Source organism: Orbicella franksi, chromosome 8 (genome assembly GCF_964199315.1).
Source record: "Orbicella franksi chromosome 8, jaOrbFran1.1, whole genome shotgun sequence".
NCBI classification, from domain to species: domain Eukaryota; kingdom Metazoa; phylum Cnidaria; class Anthozoa; order Scleractinia; family Merulinidae; genus Orbicella; species Orbicella franksi.
The window spans coordinates 29,757,244-29,777,925 of record NC_138152.1 but is presented as its reverse complement, the minus strand read 5'-3'; the positions used below and the strand labels follow the sequence as shown (position 1 = coordinate 29,777,925).

The 20,682-nt window shown below is 38.9% G+C and overlaps 2 pseudogenes across 1 annotated transcript; one reads left to right on the top strand and one right to left on the bottom strand.

Annotated features, from left to right (window-relative positions):
• Positions 1-568: 568 nt before the first annotated feature.
• Positions 569-11,441, top strand: LOC145494963 (uncharacterized; annotated as a pseudogene). The gene is made up of 13 exons (XR_014050349.1): positions 569-1,008; positions 1,094-1,193; positions 2,409-2,519; positions 3,066-3,091; positions 3,373-3,540; positions 3,747-3,931; positions 4,639-4,793; positions 5,278-5,355; positions 5,507-5,590; positions 6,131-6,289; positions 6,872-6,902; positions 8,205-8,341; positions 9,424-11,441. The product of XR_014050349.1 is annotated as an uncharacterized LOC145494963 (transcript).
• Positions 11,442-12,080: 639 nt separating this feature from the next.
• Positions 12,081-13,582, bottom strand: LOC145496093 (trace amine-associated receptor 9-like; annotated as a pseudogene).
• Positions 13,583-20,682: the final 7,100 nt, after the last annotated feature.

Here is a 20,682-nt window from a genome sequence, read left to right as displayed (position 1 = left end):
GCCCGTCGTCTTTACGTATTCTAGAGTCAAGAGCTGAGAAAATAATTCATTTTCTCATCATGAAGCCCCCCGGTTAAAGGCACATCTGCCTATTACTTCCGACTGCAAGCGTCCTCGGGTATAAGCCCTGTTCTAGTTTAAAATGAAATGAATTTGATTTATTGCGATGTTTTAAAGCTTAATTAAAAACCAGTATATGAAAAACGTATTTTGATCAACACTGTTGTAGCTCATTTTGAAATGGTGTTTTTATTCCGCTTATAAGCCCCTCCGGATATAAGCCCTTCCGTCTATAAGCCCATCCAAAACCACTTACGAAGTTGTATAAGCTTAGGGCTTGTAAGCGGCAGTTTTACGGTATTTTCTTTCCCTTCCAGCTGAGAAAGTATTGACATAGAAAAAGATAAAACAACCGGAATACAAGCGTAGTAATACGAAAACTGAAAATAAGAAAGATTTTAGTTATGGACAATATTTCGCTTTCTAGTATTGTTCCTTTGTGGAACCAGAGAATGAGACATATGTGGGAATTCCACGTATGAGCAATAAATTCCCGAGTGCAAGAAAGCTATAAAAGCAGGCAGTGGCAAGAACGGACAACTGTCTTTATTGCTTTGTTGCCTTGTCATTGCCAGTTTACAACAGCGACGGAAACGTTTTTCATGACAAACTTTTTCGCAGTCGGGTCAGATTTTTTAATTGGAACTCATACCCTTAACCCAACCTTTTTTCTGGAAATATCTATGAATCGAAAGAGCTCAACAGCATAGCTAAGGTCAACTAACACGTTCCAGCTTCTCTTCCCCCACCCCTCCCCCGCAAAACAATAATCCACAATAATCCCAAGATTCTCTGCAGTCGCAGTCAATCCTCATTTCCGAGTCCGCGATATATTTCCCAGCGGCGAAATTTCTTTGGTTACTGCGGACGCCATCTTCATTGTTGTTGTATCTGCAGCTCCTCTGTCAGTCATGGCGACGTTTTCGAGGTCCAAAGGAACTAGATCTGGTAAGTTCTTCTAAACATCTTCCGATCCAGTAAAAATGTCATTATTTTGCAATCAAATTGATGTCATATTTTTGGTCCTGCTTAGCTTCCCCGCTTGGAAGCAGTGCCCCAGACAATTTGCGTCGTTCTGGAAGCTTTGGAAAATCGGGGAGAAATTTAGCGGCTTCGTTCGAATCCAAATCTGGGTATGTACGTGAAATACTTACACTTCTATTATTTCGAGATATAACTGCGGTTTTACCAACCCTCGATTCACTTAATCGGATCACCATTATGTGGGAAAGTGAAATACAAATGAAATTCCTTTGCCAATGAAATTTTTTCGCATTCCCCAGTTGCCACAACTAAGTTTAAATTCAGCTTTTCACTTAGCTGACGCTCTTCTTTTATGTTGAATAAAGTTATTTGCTGACCGTGTGTTCCGAAGATCCGACCCAAAGTAATACTCTATTGTTAATAATAGTGTTACAATTTTGGCTTCGCATGCAATACTCTCTCCCTCGGTGAAGAACTATTTCTTAATCTATACCGGCCCAATTAGGAGGTTATTGTTAATAAGACTCAATCCAGCTGATTAATCAAGACAAGTGTACTTCAGCTACCCTGTTCGATTCGTGAAGTACAATTAAGAACGTTGTAAAATAACCCAGTCACTTTTTGTGGTTAAATTAAAAGTCCAAGCTCACCAAAGCTCTTCATTACAAATTAGAACTTTGGTGTTACATGTACGTTCTTGTGCATTAATTTAGACAATGTATGAATTCTAATTATCACCTTTAAAGGAGTTACACAACATTTAAAATATCTTCTTTACCATTCACCTAAATATTACTTGCAGATCAAGAAAGTAAACAAGTTTATATGTCTAGACAAAGTTCCCAAAGATAAGTCAAAGCTAGAAACCATGCAGTTATATATTGAACAAATAGATTCCATGTTGTCATAGGTCTGTTCATTAATTATTCTAGATCACAGATGACATCAAAATTTGTTAAGAACAAAAAAGTGGCACATGAACCATTAGGCAAGTGTCTTACCACATTTTGATGTCCTCTGTGATCTTTTACTGATCAGGCGAATGGCAACATGGAATCTATCTGTTTGATATAAACATTTATGAAGAAACCAAAAAAATGTTATGACATCCTCTGTATGTCTGTCCTCCAGCAGATCGTTAGTAAGAAGGAATCGAAATGTGAAAATAATTTGACTTATTATAGCAATGGTAGTTTGTCTGTACAAGTGTGTGCAGTTTTCAGCCCTAACTGCTTGGGTGCTCTCTTTTGTCAGGTGAAAGTAAGGATAGATCCTAATCTCTTGCTAGTCCACTTCTAGAGGTGGAAATCTAGAAGTGCTGCAAGGGTGTGTGAACTTGCTTTTGTCGTTGTTTTTACATATAGGAAGCATACAAGATCTTCTTCTTCCAATGCTACAGTTGGGAACATTGAAAATGAGTACATCAGAAATCTTCAGCAACAGATTTATTTCCTTGAATTGGAAGCTACCTATCTGTATCCTTTCATTGATCAACGTTTTTTCTGACCTGGCCGGCATATGCATGTGTAGGAATGTTCACCCAAGGGTACTCCCATATGAAAAGGGTTCCACAGGGATGCTTGTTAATTATCTTGCTTAGAGGTTTTAAAATCAAGGATTCTGGTCTTAAGGTGTTCATGATAAAATGCCACTATTTTTAGCTATCAAAGTATTCTTTTAGGGTGCCCTCAAAGAAATGATGATCAAAAACGCTCTAACTTATTTCTGTTTTTAGGCTCGATTCTGCCAGTCCCTACAGTTTGGTCTCTTAGCACAGGCTCCTGCCCTGAACAGCAGCTTGTAATTGGGCCTATTCCTTTTTAAGTGGTATCTTTTAGGGGTCAAATATGGCTTTAGCCATGCCCAGAGTGGTCTCTGTCATATCAGTGTATGAAACGTCAAAGAAACCAGATTATTACAATATACACTCTATACATTTGTGTACCATCACCACAAACTGTTTTTGTCTTTTTTCAACAAGTCCATGAAATTCTTTCCCTTAACTTGTAAATTATCATCAGACGTGAGCAGGCACGAAAAGCTTCAGGTGAGAGGATTAAAATAAATATAAAATTTTTCCTATTTTTTAAAGGGATGAACTTTAAATTTCTCCATATACTATCACTACTTGATTAAGCAGCCATGTTGTGAGAATATAGAAAATCAACAATTTCTTGATAATGCCTTCACATAGTATCAAGTTCTTTGAACTAACATTAAAAGAAAATTCAAATAAATTAACTGGCAAACCTTTCTACAAAATCATTTTCCCAAGGAGTTGAACATTTGCTGTTAAACTTTAATTTTTTGGCATTAATCTTCAAGCAGCAATCCCTCCTCGAGTCACTGAGGAAGCAGACCGTATGATGCGGAAGCTGAGGGATCTTCAGGCTCAGGTGGATGAACGATCTTCTGATGTCGTCAGGAAAGAGTCGCAAATGAACATGCTGGAAGCTGAGAAAGATGCCGCAGTCAAAAGGCTTAGAGATGCTGAAGGTACATTTCTTAGCTAAGTTGAAGGCATAGCTTGATTTAACTAAAACTTTTGAACCTGAAGTAGTAAGACACTTCCCTATCGCCTCATTTGCCACTGTTTTGTTCTTACCTCATTTTGACGTCATCTGTGATCTATTACTGAACAGATGCATAGCAACCAGGAATCTATTTGTTAAGCTGACAATGCATATATTTTATTATCCTAGAGTCACATGCAGCCGAAAAGCGACAGTTGGTAAATGAGATAGTGTCACTGAAAAAGATGTCTGACCTTCATGAGCGTGATTGTGCCAGACGAGACCTACAGGTTCATCAATACAAGAATGAAGCTGATAAAGGACTCACTGCTTTACAAGAAGCAGAGAGAAAAGTACAGAACTATAGAATAGAGGTGTGTTAGAAATCAGGTTAATTATCTATCACTTTTTTTAAGTTTTTACTTCATGCACATTAAATGAAACCCTAAAATTAATTCAGGCATTCATTCAGTTGGACTTTTTATTTTACACTGCCAATTTTGGACTAGTTTTATTGTGAATTGGGACAAATTCCATCAAAAGTTCAAGCACTGTATAACCAGAAATAATTATGGATTTTCAGCAAATAAACTAAGTATACATGTAGCTGAAGGTGAAGGCTGAGAAAAATTAATAAGCTCTAAAATAAACTGTAAAAATCCTTGACTTCAAGTTCTTTTTTTAACTGTTGAAAACCTCGGGGTGGGACGGGGTACTCCCATATATAAGTTCCATGGGTGTGTGCTGCCATGAAGGGTCTGGTTTTCAGGCAGTTAAGTTTGGGATAGGGTACAGAAATCAGACAGTTTTGTACTAGAATAGGGTATACACTTGTAATTTACCAGGAGAGTGGGTAGTCAAGAACAGAATTGGTACAACTGAATGGTAAATAGCTAGTCTGGGATAGGGTAGTGGTTTTTGGTTCCTAGTCTAGAATAAGGTTGCAAAATCAAGCTGATCATGGTCTAGTATAGGGTGAGGGACTCAGTGTCCCAGTGGCTCACCCCTACCCAAAGATTTACAGAGTACCCCCCCCCCTCCGGGGGGAGGGGCTAACCGCAGTTCAATGTTTTAACTTCAGCTTGACCACAAGACCGAGGATTTAAACAATCTAAGAATCGAGTTGGAAGAGAAGAGAGCAGAATGCTTGAAGCTGAAGACACAACTACAAGAAAGGATGATAAGTACTTCGACTCGCAAGCTAAAACAAAAGAGGAATTAGGACGGGCACTCAGGGTGAGGACAGAATGGTTTGATTACATGACGTATTTCTGGGGTATTGCCACTCGATATTAACGCAAATATCGTGCCATTTTAAGTGACGAGGAAAGTTCTTTGAAATTGAAAAAAAAAACCTGAAAATAATAGTTTTCACAGGAAGTAGAAGACTTAAGAGTTGAAAATAAACGAAAAGTTAACAATGATGGCTAAATTTGAGTACGATTGAAGCAGATATGATGTTATAACATAGGGCTAACTCTAACAGCTCCGCAGTCTTTTATCGTACATCCGGGGTCCCGGCCAATCGTTAAGCAACCTGACAATTTGCAAAAGAGTTGAATTTTTCTAAGGAATGAGCAATATTCCACTTGAACGCTTCAAGCTGCAGAAACCAGATAAGCTCCGGTGGTGTACTGCCTTGCACTTCAGCGCGAGCAGTGCATATTGCTTATACCTTACATTATATATATTGCAAGGAATTATTTTCTTATACATATAGGAAGAAATACGCCAGCTTAGGTTGCAGTTGAAAGAGAAGGAAATCAACGCCGAACAGGACAGAAGCTTGAGAAACAAGGTACGACAGAACTAAGGCAAAAAACTTTTTCTTGAGTGTTATCACCAGCCTTTTGAGCCAGCCGTCATGTTTCAGTGCAAGCTCTCTCAGACTAGGCAAAAAATTCTATTGAATATTTTCATGTTTGTGTGTGACTGCTCTCCGTTTTTAGATTCAAGATGACTGCACGGCGTTGATAAAAGAGAACGCCGCTATATCAGCCCAAGTTGTAGAACTAAGAAAACAGCTAGATATGGTAAGTTTAATACAGCTCTTAAAATTTTAGTAAGTTGTAATTTCCATGTTTGTTTTTAAATTACCAGGAAACTTATTTCCCCGCCATTTTCCCGCTGGTGGGGGGAGGGGGGGGGGGGACGCTCTGCAGGGAAGCTGTTTGTGATTGGTTACGTTTGACTGGTTTCCACTAATCGCACGCAAAATCACAACTTTTCCCGCGCTTTTTCACCAGTAAAAGTTTTTGCTTCGAGTCATAGTACTACAACGTTCAGAATTTTTCCTTTTAACCGGAAATTGCACTTTAGTTTTTAGTGAAGACGATTTCCTTCAATTTCTTCAAAATTTCGCAGACTGTTGGCGGTGTAATGTTTTGAAAAGACTTCTATAGGCTGCCGAAAATTTAACAACAGCGATTTCTTTTCTATGTGTGAAATTCGAAGCCCCCCACGCAGACTTTCTTTTCGCTCGTTTCGAATTTCTCTGCAGACGTTGACGAAACACTTTCGTCGATGAGTCAAGTATTAAGAAATAAAGTCGCTATTTTTTCTTTTCTTTGCAGGACCGCGCACACAAAGACGAAAAGGATTTCCGTCGACACGCTAACATACAAGAGCTTGTGACTCTGAAGGAAAGCGAGAAACATTTACAACAAGAACTAGAGAGGACTAAAGAACTTCTAAGATTAGAACAACAAAATCACCGGGAAACGATAGCGAAGGTATTTGAACAATAAAGTGGAGTAATACACTTGGGGTACACGGCGTGAATTAATCACATTGTCTATCATTGTGTAAACGATAGACAACATTCAAGCCCAGTACAAAAACAAGGAAAAATCTCTTTGGTTTTGACTGTTCTCCGAAAAACCTTGAATGTTCAGGGCTATTTTTACGCTGTTGTTTTTCAAAAGAGTGTTTAAGGAATATTCTAAACTGAAGAACAATTTTGTTGGTTATTAGACCTTTTTAGCGGCGTTTTCTTTAACGTTGCTGTTCAGACGTTTCCGAGTTACCTCGTACCTCTGTTTCAAAACAAATACTCGCGCGAAACCTTTCATATGAAAATGAGTTTGATTTACTTGAAAATGAACCTCTACGGGGAATACATTTTTGAATATGAATAGTTCGCACGAATACTCGTTTTGACACAGGCAAAGGCCAACTCGGAAATAGCCTAGGTTTTGCCTCCGTCGCTATGCAATGTGGTGAAAGGGAGTGTGTTGTGTAGACTGTGTTATATCGATGCTCTTTTGCTAGTGGCGTTGTGGGTTTCCTATGTTTTGTATCTTTGTTTCTCGCAGCTGTCAAGAGAAGAACAAGCGTCTTTAGAAGGTAAGAGCCTTATTCCTGTTATCTTACTTCAGTTTTAGCCAGTTATATGCTAGTGATACAGTGAAACCTCTATTAAAACCAAACACAATTTATTTTAGTGTCTGTGTCCGCTTAATAGAGGTGTCCGCTGAATAGGGATTCGTTATAACGGGAAACATAAGACGTTAATTTCGGGACCAGGTTAAGTGTCCGCTTAGTAGAGGGTGTCCGCTTGATTGGGGGTCCGCTCTATAGAGGTTTCCCTGTACAACCTTTAGTCACCCTCGGCAGTGTTCATAGCACAAAGACTAGTGGAGCCGAGCAAACAACTGAAACAAATGGTCCAAATTGAACATAACGTTGTTAAGAATTCCAACTGGTCAGAGGCAAACCAGTTGGCTATTTACAAGCGTGGCAGAAGATTTGAACTCGGGGCTACCTTGAAGCAAATCCAGGTAGTGGTCAGAGCGGGACTCGAACCCGGAACCGCTGACCACTCGGCCACGCTGCCTCCCCCTCTGCCAGTTTCACTCCAGTTGTGAGTTTGTCTTGCGAACCTGTAACCTTATCGGGCTGCATACAACCAACTGTGCTATAATATTTTTAAAGCCCTGAATTCAGCTTTAATCTAATAAAATGTACAGCATGTTACTACGATTATCAGTTGAGTAAGGCACGAGGGAAGTTTGGTTACGAAGTTTTTCCCTCAAAATTATGTTGTTGTCACGGGCAACTTACCTCGTTTCCGTTGGTAACAATATCAACAGCCGTTGGTCGTCTGTCGCGTCGCCTACAATTTCGCGCGCTTTGCTGCCAATTGACGCCAAAGGCTGACAAGTTGCCAACGGATACGGAGCCAGTTGCTCGTGACAACAACGCAATTTTTACGTTAAAACTTGGTGACCAAACTTTCGCCCCGCCTTACTCAACTGATAATCGTAGTATTTCACTTCTTCGAACGATCGATTGAAAGAATCCTCAGTTTTCGGGTCGGGTAGGGTTCGGGTCTTTTTTGGTTTCGGTAATAAAGTGGATGTTATCTTTATCAGAATGTGAAGACATACAAAGCTTTTAGGGGATGTTAAAAATTACCTTCCAAGCCTCAAAATGATAGTTTGCTAAGGTAGAAAAAAACGGGCAGAATAATTATAAACCCCGATGGAATAGGGACGGTTAATAATGAGGAAGATCGAAACAGATTACGAGAGAATATTGTCTGATAACTAATACAGAATTTCAAGGATCTTTATTTCAATTTGACTAGTTTATCATTTCCTCGCGTACTTGTTAGTTGTAAAAGACAGTGACGTTCTTTCCTGGCAGCTAACTTGAGGCGAACTCAACTTCGCAACGAGCTGAACGAAGTAGAGGGACATCAGGACTCAACCAACTCAGAGAATGTCGCTCTTAAAAGAGACAAGCTGCTTCTAACAGACGAGGTGGCCAGCTTGAATGCCAAGGTATTTGCTTTGACTCTCTGTACCCGCGGGTCTGTTACTTTAAACCGTGGCTAGTTTATCCTCACTTGTTTTTACCTGCGGGTCAGTTGTCCTCAGCTCCGGGTCAGTTACCCTTTACTAGTGGTCAGCTATCTTTACCTGTAGGTCAGTTACGGTATCTTTCCCCGCAGGTCAGTTATCTTCAGCCGCGAGACAGTTGTCTTCAGCTCCGGGTTATCCTTAACCACAGGCCTGTTACCTTAGCCCATGATCTATTGCCCTTACCCGCGGGTGTCCTACCTTCACCCTCGGGTCTGTGCCCTTTGACCGCGCAGGAAATGTTACGGGTCTGTTCTCTTCACCCGCGGGTTTGCCACCCTAATCCATAGGCCCCAGTCCTCCAAACTGTGAATAATGCAATCCACCGAATACATCACTCTCCGGTGGATAAGTATTGAGAAGACAAACCACACCATGCACTGGATAGCGATTTATCCGGTGGATTGTCTTATCCGTCCTTTGAACGGCCGGGACCCATGTCTGTTGGTTTTACCTACAGGGCTTTACCTTCAACCCTGGGTAGGTTCGTGGTCTGTTTACTTTTCCTGCGGGTCTATAACTTTTTAGTGATGCTGTCGAACCTCTATTAAGAGGCCACCTACATGTATTGAGCGGCCACCCCTTATTAAGCAGTCAGTTATCAAAGTCCCGAAATCTTTGTTAGTGAAAGACTGTAAAAAAAAAACCCTGTTAACCGGCCGCGGTCTTATTTTGGTAGTCCTGATGAGGGTTTTGCTATTGTCTTTACCCTGTTAAACGGCTACCCAAAATTTAATACACGTAGTTCGCCTATTTTGGAAAAGGCGATGATAGATAAGAGTCCGAAATAGAGAGGGACGCCTGGTAAAAACATTCAAACACACGTTTACCATCATTATCTTGACGTGAATTCATACTCACTAACCAGTTAGCTCGATGGCAAAAAATATTGAAAGTAAACCAATCTCTATTAAGCGGCCACCTCCCATTTCCCTGAGGGTAGCGGCTTAATAGGGGTTCGACTATAAATTAGAGACCTAATTGATCCAATAATTCTCTCACAGCTGGATGAACGAGACGAAGAAATCGACAGGCTAAAGTTGCGACTCGAGGATTCCGAGTCTCGCTGCTCACATTTGGAATCAAAAGTTCGAATGCAGAGAAGCTTGGAGTCCGTCAAATGGGAAGAGTTTGAGAAGCTAGCCACAACCATGAGAGAATTCTCCAGATCCATGAGCCCTTCCAAGAGTGGAAGCCTCGCTGATTACTAGGCGCCATCTTAACACCCTAATAAGATACAAACCGAACCATTTGAGATTTGACGCGAAGAACTTTCCCTTCTCTTGCCACCATGTCAAGTTACCTGTGTTTTGCTTCGAGTGTCGATGGTTTCTTCTAGTGTTTGTGGGCGTGTCGATGAGCCCCGCTGTGATTTACCCGAGTGAAGGTTTTACGACAAATCCGTCAATTCCTTATTATTAACAAACAGAGCTCAAGCTTCAAATTAAGACGAAAAAAATGAATTTTTCCAATGTCGAAAATCAAACGAGGCCATATGAAAGTACTACTCAGTAGCTTTCATTGAAATGGTCACATGTTGGATTTTTTTTTTATTGATTTCACCCTTAGGTTTAAAGGACCCAGTTTTGGCCACGATTCATTGCGCGCTTTGCAGCATTAGAAAACAAAAGCCTCGTTATCATGTAAACCAAAACAATAACAGACGCGGGAAAAGCATACACCTTATTCCAAAATAGCCGCATTTAAGTATTCTTTTGTTTACTTGCAAATTAGCCCTTGTTGCCTCGTTCTTAAACGCGAAATTCAAAATAATATTTTCCCTTAAACGAGGCAACAAGGGCTGATTTTCAAGGAAACAAAGAATACTAAAATGGCGGCCATTTTGGAATAAGGTGTATTATGCTCATACTGGGTCTTTACGCGTTAGAACCACCATGTTCAGTACAATAGACTTTCCCCGCATTCAACCTCAGGACGTACGAACAATAGCACCAGAGCGAGGTTGGGGTGGACATTTTCATACATTTGCTGTATTTTACTCCACCCTGACCTCGACTCGGTATCATTGTTTATTGGAATGCAAGAAAGGTCTGTTGTAATACCACATGAAAGAATTGTTAACAAATTGCAAACTAAGGTTTTATCTAGAGATGCAAAACTTTCTTTTACCGACCTGATTTGGCTCCTGTTATGACACTTTATGGCGCCTTCATAGACCAGAATTGGAGCAGCTCTCGTAAGCTTGTAATTCTCTTCATTGTTAGCAGCTGTTATTGTTTTGGGGCTAGGGGCATTGTTTCTGTTGTTTGTTCTATTGTCCTCTCAAAGGGTAGCAAGCCATTCATGTGAGACGTTGCGAGGGCTGCTTACGAGGGTCTAATTGGTAAGCACATCTCGGGTCCACTAGATATGGTTCCATATCGAAAGAGATAACATAAGAGTGATCAAAACTGTATTTTAAAAGAATATGTAATTATTGATAATTTATATCTCCCTTCTGTCTCTGTAGATATTTTCTACATGTTAGATTTTTTTTAAGCCTAACCAAATGACTAAATCACTCAAAAGAAACTCTCTGTGTGTAAAAAGCTGTCGGCATTTCCTCGCCAAGTGAACAACCTCATTCGCAGGCCTTAGCCATTGTTCCTGAATTCAAACCTTGCGAGTTGAGGGGTTGACGAAGTATCTGACTGAGAAAGAGTGTTTGCAAAAACTGTACGGATCTTATGTATAATTATTAATAAAAAGATTTAAGTTATTGATCAGGGACAGTTTCTCTCTGTTGTAGGATTAATCGTGCAGTGTAACTACGGTAAACCGTGATCACTAAAACAAAACTGACTAATCAGATTACAGGACACGACAAATGAATACCAACTTAATTGTCTTAACCAATCACGAGCGGTCGAAACACAAAGGTTCCAACCTGCAACACGAGCATCCTCGTCCCAGTCTTGTTTCCAGTATTTTTTCCCTTGAAATTTAGAAGAGTCCTGGTAATGAGTTTGTCCCGCCCCTTAAATTAACATGGGAGCTCCCTCTAATCTCAGTCGCTAAAATTTTCCGTCTTGTCAAGGAGTGCCATTTTAATTTACACTGGAAAACTTACAATGATGCGTAAGGAATCAAATTAAACAAGAGAGACTGTTTTCTACATTTCCAAACACGGCGAAGGAGAGTTGAAAAAGAGAGTTGAAATTAAAACGTACTTTTTACGAACTTCAAGGGGTTTAGAAATGCGGAGTGAAACACATTTTCTCTGATACACTTCGGTTGAAATTAATACTAAGGAGAAAGCGGAGAAATAAGATCGTAAAAATATATGCTAATTAAGTCAGATATCGAAACAGCGACGCGGTTGTGATTTTCTTTTCAATTCTTAAACTTGCTGGTTTATCAATGAGTTTGAGAGTGACAAGTAAGAAATGGTCGTATAAGTAGTTTGTCACAGTCATTTTTCTCAGCCAGCAATGAATATTATTCCAGGCAGGCGCGCATGAGTTAATCAATTGACAACATTTTAAAAAGTCAAATTTAACGGAAATTCTTTGGTGCCTGCCAGAATCCCACAGAAACACTGCAACAGAAGTTAAACACTGCTAAATCAATGATTGAGATCATAACGTGCCGGAAATCAATCGTAGATCACTTCGAGGAAATTTGCAGTGCTTAAACTATATACAAGAAGGAGAGTGGTAAAGGGGGGGTATAGATTACGTTTCACGGAAAATAAAGCAGCCCTTTCACAATTCACGAAAAATACAACATTGGCATTTCACGCTTCACGGAAAATAAAAGAGAACGTTTTGGAAAATCACGGTTCACGGCGGCTATGGAAATCACGATTCACGAGGAAAAAATCAGCCATTTCACATTTCATGGGGAAAAAAAAGGGCCGATCACGAGTCACGAAAATACCCTTTACCACCCTCAAGAAGTGGCATATATATTTCAAAACAAAGTTAAATCAGAAAGTCCGAGACCTTTGGCCGGGATAATGTTGGGATATATTGTCATGTTCGTTATAAGTGTCATTTACAAATTTTTCTGAATCTTTTGAATCGCAGATAAGCAATTTCGTCGTAAAAGTCACTCTAGTTCCTCCCTTGCCTCCACGATTTCATCTTCCTTGAAAATATGGGATGCACTTTGCCGCTTGATTCTTGAAGTGCAAACATCGGTGTTGACTTTGGTTCGAGATTTTGAACTCTTCGCTCGAATCGCTTCCATCTGGTTGATTTCGTTAGAGCGTCCATAAATTCCAATCCTCCGAAAAATGTTTTAAATTCTTTTTCAAAATTCTCTCTTACGAATGGAACAGATGATCGGGTTGCACAGTGAACTGACAAAGAAGATGCAGACTGTGACAAGAATCACCTCGGCCGGGACTTTCGGGCTTTTGACGAACTGACGACAGAGACCAGTGAACCAACCGGGCAGATAGCACAACAGAAAGGCCGCGATGATAATGCTGACATCGACAGCGGCTTTTCGCTCTTGTATCTTTCTTGACATCTCTTGTTGCTGAGACTGCTGCTGACATCGCTGCTGGCTTTCGGAACCGGCAATGCTCCCCACTTGGACTGGCGCTATTGGATTTCCCCGAAGAGTTTGCGCCACCTTAAAAACCCTCCAGTTTAGGAACACGATCACCAGAAAGTGCACCACAAAGGAAAACAGCGCAAGTGACACCATAGTTTTAGCGTTGGAACCGCCCTGTACCGACCATCCTTGTTCCCAGAAGAACACATCTGGGTTGTAAATGTAATTTCAAAAACCAAGGAATGGACCGATGGAAAAGGGAATCGGGAATATCCAGATGAGAGCCATGAGCACCACACTGGACTTGGTAATCGTACCATCGTACGTCAAAGGCGATTTGACTATGGCCTAGTATCGCTCATAAGACACGGCTATCAGATGAAGAACTGTGTTCAAGTAAAAGTACCTCACAAAGAACGGATTGAGGAAACACATTGTTTGGCCGTATAACCATCTCTCTTGTGCTATGCTTGCGATTCGGAATGTGTTTACCAGAATTAAACAGAGAAAATCTGACATTGCGAGGCTTGCGAGCAGAATATATCGCATAACGTGAAATCTTCTTTCCAAGAGGATCGTCAATATTATCAGCAAATTTCCAGGAAGGCCGATCACCTTGAAACATGCGTGAAACACTGCGATGACTTGGGAAAAAAACATGATTGATTTAAAACTGCTTTGACAGCAGTTTTGTTAAATGAGGACTGACCACAGCATCTATATAAACTTGAATAAAAACAGTTATCTCAGATGAGAGGAAAGCTTTTTAATATTGTTCTTTGGGATTGGAATTGGAAAAAGTTCAAAAGAACCATTTAGTTTTTCCTTTTCTGTTTTAATTATTTATTCCACACATCGGAAATTGGCCTTCATATCTGCAGGGCCTGATGGCACGTTTACGAATAATTTCCTAAGCTTTCTCCTTTTATTAATTTACATGATAAAGTTTTGGACAACAGCTCTGAAAATCTATTCTTAGTGTTACTTTTCATTGAGTAATTCCTGTGAGTTTTACACAAATGTTATGTGAAAAAGAAACAAGTCGAACTAATTATGACAGGATGTTGAACGTTTTTGTGACTTCAAATCAAGGCAGACGACAACTGGTACTTGTAAAATTGAAAGAACTTTGAAAGAAATCAGACTCTTTCTTCTTTACATGTGAAACTAATTTTCATATTTGCAGATGGCAAAAACATGCAGTCGGAGTTTGGTTGAAGGGTAATTTGGAATTGAGTGAATGGCCTTATTTTTTTGCCGTATATTGTAAAATGGCTAGTTTTTTGTGAATCGTAAGTTCGTTGCTGGTGTGAACGGTAATCCCCCCCCCCCCCCAAAAAAAGGAAAACGATAAACGTTTAATTCATCATGAACCAGAACTTTGATTAGGCCTTTTATCATTATTTTTGACACCCAAAATCGCGACAGATTAACCTACCGCACGATTCCCCCACACTGATGATCTTTAATTTAATAGAACATGGCGAAGAAATTGAACGAGGCTTACTTAGATGTAACGTTTTGAAATCATATCGTGTCAAAAGTAACCCTGAAAACTTTAACTTGAAACTTGAAACTTTATTGCACACTCCCAAAAATAGGTTTTTCAGTGAATAATACATTATAAATACAACAAAAATAAAATGAATTAAAAAGTGTTAAGTGTTATTTGATATAGCGAAACCGCTGGCTAAAGCGAAATAGCGTTAGGAGTGCTTTGAAGGGACTGCAAAGGACTGGGCAAAGTGTGTTGATTGTAATGGGCGCTCAACTGAGTTTCAGCGGAGTACTGTTCCCGGCAGAAGAATATCGTTTGTTATGACGAAGACTCTGTTATAACGGGGTTCTTATTCAAGGGTTCCACTGTACTCCAATTACATGTAACATCTGCATGTCTGTTGGATAAAATTCCCGGAGATTATGTCCTAATTTGCATTAAAATTAGTTGGAGAAGTGTTGTTTATTTTAAGACGGAATCATCTAAATTGAGAAAAGGAGAAAACAGTTTTTTTTTGCTAAAATTATTTCGATATTAGTTCTGACTTATTCATGAGGGATTCGGTATACTTTTAGCTTCAAAAATCAGAGTGTAGGGAATGAGGGAAGGGGGTGTCCCAGAACACGTTAATTTAACGGAAAATGAAGACTCTTTTTACAGCTTACATTGCTTGCAAAAAAATTCGGACGTTTAATTTTTGGAAACTTTTTATCTCATTTCGGACAAATTTCGGACAAAAATTTCGGTCACTTTTCTAAAGCTGAAGTAAATTTATGGGTGAAAAAGACACGAATTAGACCGAAACAACATCAGTGAAAATCATAGTTTTACTGCACCCTTAAGGTTTTAGAGATACGCTAACAAGAAAATAATGCAAATTCTATCAAGCCGTTACGTGTTTCAAGCAGTTTCTCAACTAGAGTTTCTTCCAAAAAAGAAAATAATAGCTTTGAAGCTTCTTAAAGTTTAGTACTGTACTGTAAATATTTTCGAACGCTTAAAATTTCGGACGCTTAAAAATCTAGGATGGTTTTATTTTTGGACACTCAGTTTTTGTCCGAAATTAAAATCGTCCGAATTTTTTTGCAAGAAAACAGGTATTTCGAGTGAAATAAAGGATGAGTTTCCAGTGACTTGAAATCTTGTAACACAAGCTAAGAAGACATCAAAATGTTCCTTGCGTATTACAAATAAAGAAGCACTTCTATGTCAGCTGCATGGTGTCATCAATATAATTGTTCACGTGTTTTGTTATTGCAATGGTATTAATAGCTATTGGCCAATCAAGGCTTTCTTAGCATGCATCTTCCGTCATTTTATAATTGAGACCATCTTGCGTCAAACTATTTATAGCGGGATCACGTTTTTAGCAACTCGAAAACTTGCGTGGGGAAAATATACCAAGGGACATATGCTATTTTAGATGAAAGTCTGCTACACTTTCGTCATTCTGAAAATTTTACCTAGGACACGGGTGAGTGTTTTTTTGTTTTGTTTGTTTGTTTGTTTTTTTGTTCTAGTGAACATGTACAGAACGTGGTACTCAAGTTTAAGACAGACCAGTCTTTACACTAGATGGCAATGTCGTCACAAAAGGGGATGCTGGAGGTTGTAAAAAGTGTTTTAAAAATGCCTTTATTTTAAGAGATTCTTGTGGTATTTACAAATAAATAATGTATGCAAGTATTTCAGCAACATTTTGTATTTAGTAGCTTTAACTTTCTTTCTTGTGGAATCGCGAGAAACGACTGGCAGAAATCCCTTTGTGAATCACAATTTCGTTAGTGATCACCGAACTGAGCTTTTTCAAAAAACAGAAAAACGTTTAGAAGGAATCCAACCGACAAGGCTCAAGAAACAAGCGGACATAAACTTTGAACCGAGATTATTTACATTGTATTGCAATTGCAAACTTCAATGCGATTGTTTTGAACATTCTCTAAAAAAAAACACATTTCTAACAACACCAAACGTCGAAAACAAATTTTGAAGCTAATATGAAACACTTGAAAGTACTGGTGAAATGAAACTGATGATGAAATTTTACCTGTGTTTGCCCAATTTCTCGAGTTTCCATGGGAAACTGTTTCCGATTTTCAGGCGGGTATTTACATTTTCAGCTTTCAGAAAATATAAAAAGGACTGTAAAAATACTTATTATTCTGGTACAAGGCTTTTGTCTGCTAAAAGTTAAAATTGCTCGATTTTCCGCGACTCTAATATTATTTTCAACCGGTCCATCATTGCAAAAGTGTACGTTATTCAAGATTTACAAAACAAATTTTTCTGAAGCCCTGTTCGCAGCATACAGGTCAACAAACTATTAAATATTTGGGTTGCTGTCTATTATTAAAAATATCTCTCTAAATCCTAATTCGAATTTGCCGTTTTACGGCGGTTAAATTGCAAAAGTAAATTACAACGCTGAAACCATTTTAACCCAGGACTGATGTCCACGTGCTGTTCTTGATTGAAACAGCGATATTATTTTGTTACCTAATTCAACAAATAACCAGGAAACTCTATGCTGGAGAAAGTAACACTTCCCAGACAACAGGATGTTGAATTGTTCAAGCAATACAGAATAAAATAAAGGGAAGCGTGGGCCGCTATCGCCAGAAAGGTTGCACCACGTGATCAGTTAATTTGATCTAGCCAATGACGACGATAAACTTTTACAGAGGTGATTTTTGACGAAGGTGAAGGCCGCATAATTTAATTGTTTTAGCAGAATTCTGACTGAAATTTCCCTTAAATGACGATATTCAGTTATTTCTCTATAAGTAGTTTTGAACGTCTAGCTTTAGTAAAATAATAGTAATAAAATCGCATTGACCGCATTGCCATTGTCGTCCTTCAATAATTTCGACATTTTAACATAAAAAAACTTGAATGTCCTTCTTTAAGTCTTCTGAGGAATTCAATTATCTATTTGTATCTAAATGTTCCTTCGAAACTTCGGATAAACCAGAAAACGTCGCCATTTCGTAGACGACCTACAACAACTTCACACTTGTCTAATATAATGGCTCATATTGTACGATAGCTCAGCCAGTGAATCACATTAGCATACCTGTAGAATTATACTTTAAAACTCGATAGAAACCTATTGAATCTTGAATATCTACGGCGAAAATATTCAAGATTCAATATGTCTTACGCAAATGTTTATACCTTTATTTTCACGCAAGAGTTTAAGCAAGTACTGATCAGTTAGGATGACTGATCTTTGAATCGACTTGTACTGACTGCCCTTCAAGTTTTATTTTAAATTAGATAATCCACAATAACAAGCAAATTCAAAACGGCCACACTGTTTGATATTTTCAGCGTAGCACGTACGTAGTTATCTGAACTAAATTCAAACAGTGATTACTGTTTTCACGCAAGAAGATGACCCAAATGTTCTTTGAGGAAGTTCATTAACACTTCGGATAATCTGCAGCTAGATGACGTCACAGGCGCGGATTTTGAAAATTCACTGTGAGCTTTCGGCCAATCAGAAAAGAGATAGTGAGTTCAATGTATAATAATCTTAGTTAGTGTGCATAGTTCTGGATGTAGCTATTGTTGGTGAATGACGTTTCGACAACCTGACCGAAAGTTAGTTAAGTGAATAGTGTTAGTCAGTCGATGGTGCTCTAAGTCTGGTCCATTGAAGCTGATTGGTCAGTTTAGCAGTGATGATATTGGCTGGAAGACTCGGGTGTAAAGTTTTTCAACAATCACTGGTTGACTGTAATAAGTTTCAATAAGTCTACCGTTAGTGAAATTAAGGATGGTGCTAACTAAATACAAAGTTTTTTGCGCCAGGTTAAGACCACGCGGAAAGTGTAAATCTTTGAGAGGGCTATTAGAATCCACAAAGAAAAATTGGGTAGCCGCGTATTTTCTCGAGATAATTAGCTTTGAATCTCAACAAAAATACTGACATCAGCAAATTTCTGAAAAAAAGAAGGAAAGGATATTTCTTCACAGATTTCCTTAGAATTCGCCCTTACATACAGAAAAGCAACCACCTTTACAAAGATCTTAAAACTACATGGTAAATACTGACATAAAAACCATTTTCGGTATGTTTTTAATGACAAAATCGCTGCAACACCGCTTTTAGCCTCGCTGACAGCTTTCCTCTGGTCGAGCTAAAATACGGTGTTAAGACCACTCTCAACCAGAAACTAATCACGTTTTGAATAGGTTTGCCACTTCCATTTCATAACATAAAATGTAGGGGTAACCACGCGTTTTTTAAAGTTATTGATCTTTTCATGAATGTTGAAATTCGAAAAAGAACTTTTAAAATTGGCTTGTTACAGTTCCCACACATACCACAGCTACTAGAAATACTACAGCTACTACATCCATATACTACAGCTACCACATCCATATCTACAGCTACTACATCCATATACGACAACTACTACATCCATATACTACAGCTACCACATCCATATCTACAGCTACTGCATCCATATACTACAGCTACTACATCCATATACTACAGCTACTACATCCATATCTACAGCTACTACATCCATATCTACAGCTACTACATACATATCTACAGCTACTGCATCCATATACTACAGCTACTACATCCATATACGACAGCTACTACATACATATACTACAGCTACCACATCCATATCTACAGCTACTACATCCTTATACGACACCTACTACATCCATATCTACAGCTACTACATCCATATCTACAGCTACTGCATCCATATCTACAGCTACTACATCCATATACGACAGCTACTACATCCATATACTACAGCTACTACATCTATATACTACAGCTACTACATCCATATACTACAGCTACTACATCTATCTACTACAGCTACTACATCCATATACTACAGCTACTACATCCATATCTACAGCTACTACATCCATATCTACAACTACTACATTCATATCTACAGCTACTGCATCCATATCTACAGCTACTGCATTTATATCTACAGCTACTACATCCATATCTACAGCTACTACATCCATATCTACAGCTACTACATCCATATCTACAGCTACTACATCCATATCTACAGCTACTACATCCATATCTACAGCTACTACATCCATATACTACAGCTACTACATCCATATCTACAGCTACTACATCCATATCTACAGCTACTACATCCATATACTACAGCTACTACATCCATATACTACAGCTACTGCATCCATATCTACAGCTACTACATCCATATACTACAGCTACTACATCCATATCTACAGCTACTACATCCATATCTACAGCTACTACATCCATATCTACAGCTACTACATTCATATCTACAGCTACTGCATCCATATCTACAACTACTACATCCATATCTACAGCTACTGCATCCATATCTACAGCTACTACATCCATGTACTGCAGCGACTACATCCATATACTACAGCTACTACATCCATATACTACAGCTACTGCATCCATATACTGCAGCTACTACATCCATATACTACAGCTACTACATCCATATACTACAGCTACTACATCCATATACCACAGCTACTAAATCCATATCTACAGCTACTACATCCATATACCACAGCTACTAAATCCATATCTACAGCTACTACATCCATATACCACAGCTACTAAATCCATATCTACAGCTACTACATCCATATACTACAGCTACTACATCCATATACTACAGCTACTACATCCATATACCACAGCTACTAAATCCATATCTACAGCTACTACATCCATATACTACAGCTACTACATCCATATACTGCAGCGACTTCATCCATATACTACAGCTACTACATCCATATACCACAGCTACTAAATCCATATCTACAGCTACTACATCCATATACTACAGCTACTATATCCATATACTACAGCTACTACATCCATATACTACAGCTACTACATCCATGCACTACAGCTACTACATCCATATACTACAGCTACTACATCCATATACTACAGCTACTACATCCATATACGACAGCTACTACATCGATATACTATTCTATAGCTGCTGCACTTACTACAGTTTCTACAATAATTACGGATACTACAGCAACCACATGCATATACTAAAGCTACTCCACGAATTACAACTACTGCACATACTATAGGAAGCTACTCTAACTCTTACAGCTTTACACATACAACCGCTACCACGGATATAAGACATATAACCGTGTACTTCGGTAAAATTTGTGTCCCATACGTAAGGAACATATGCTGCTATACCGCAATGAAACAGCAATGTCAGTG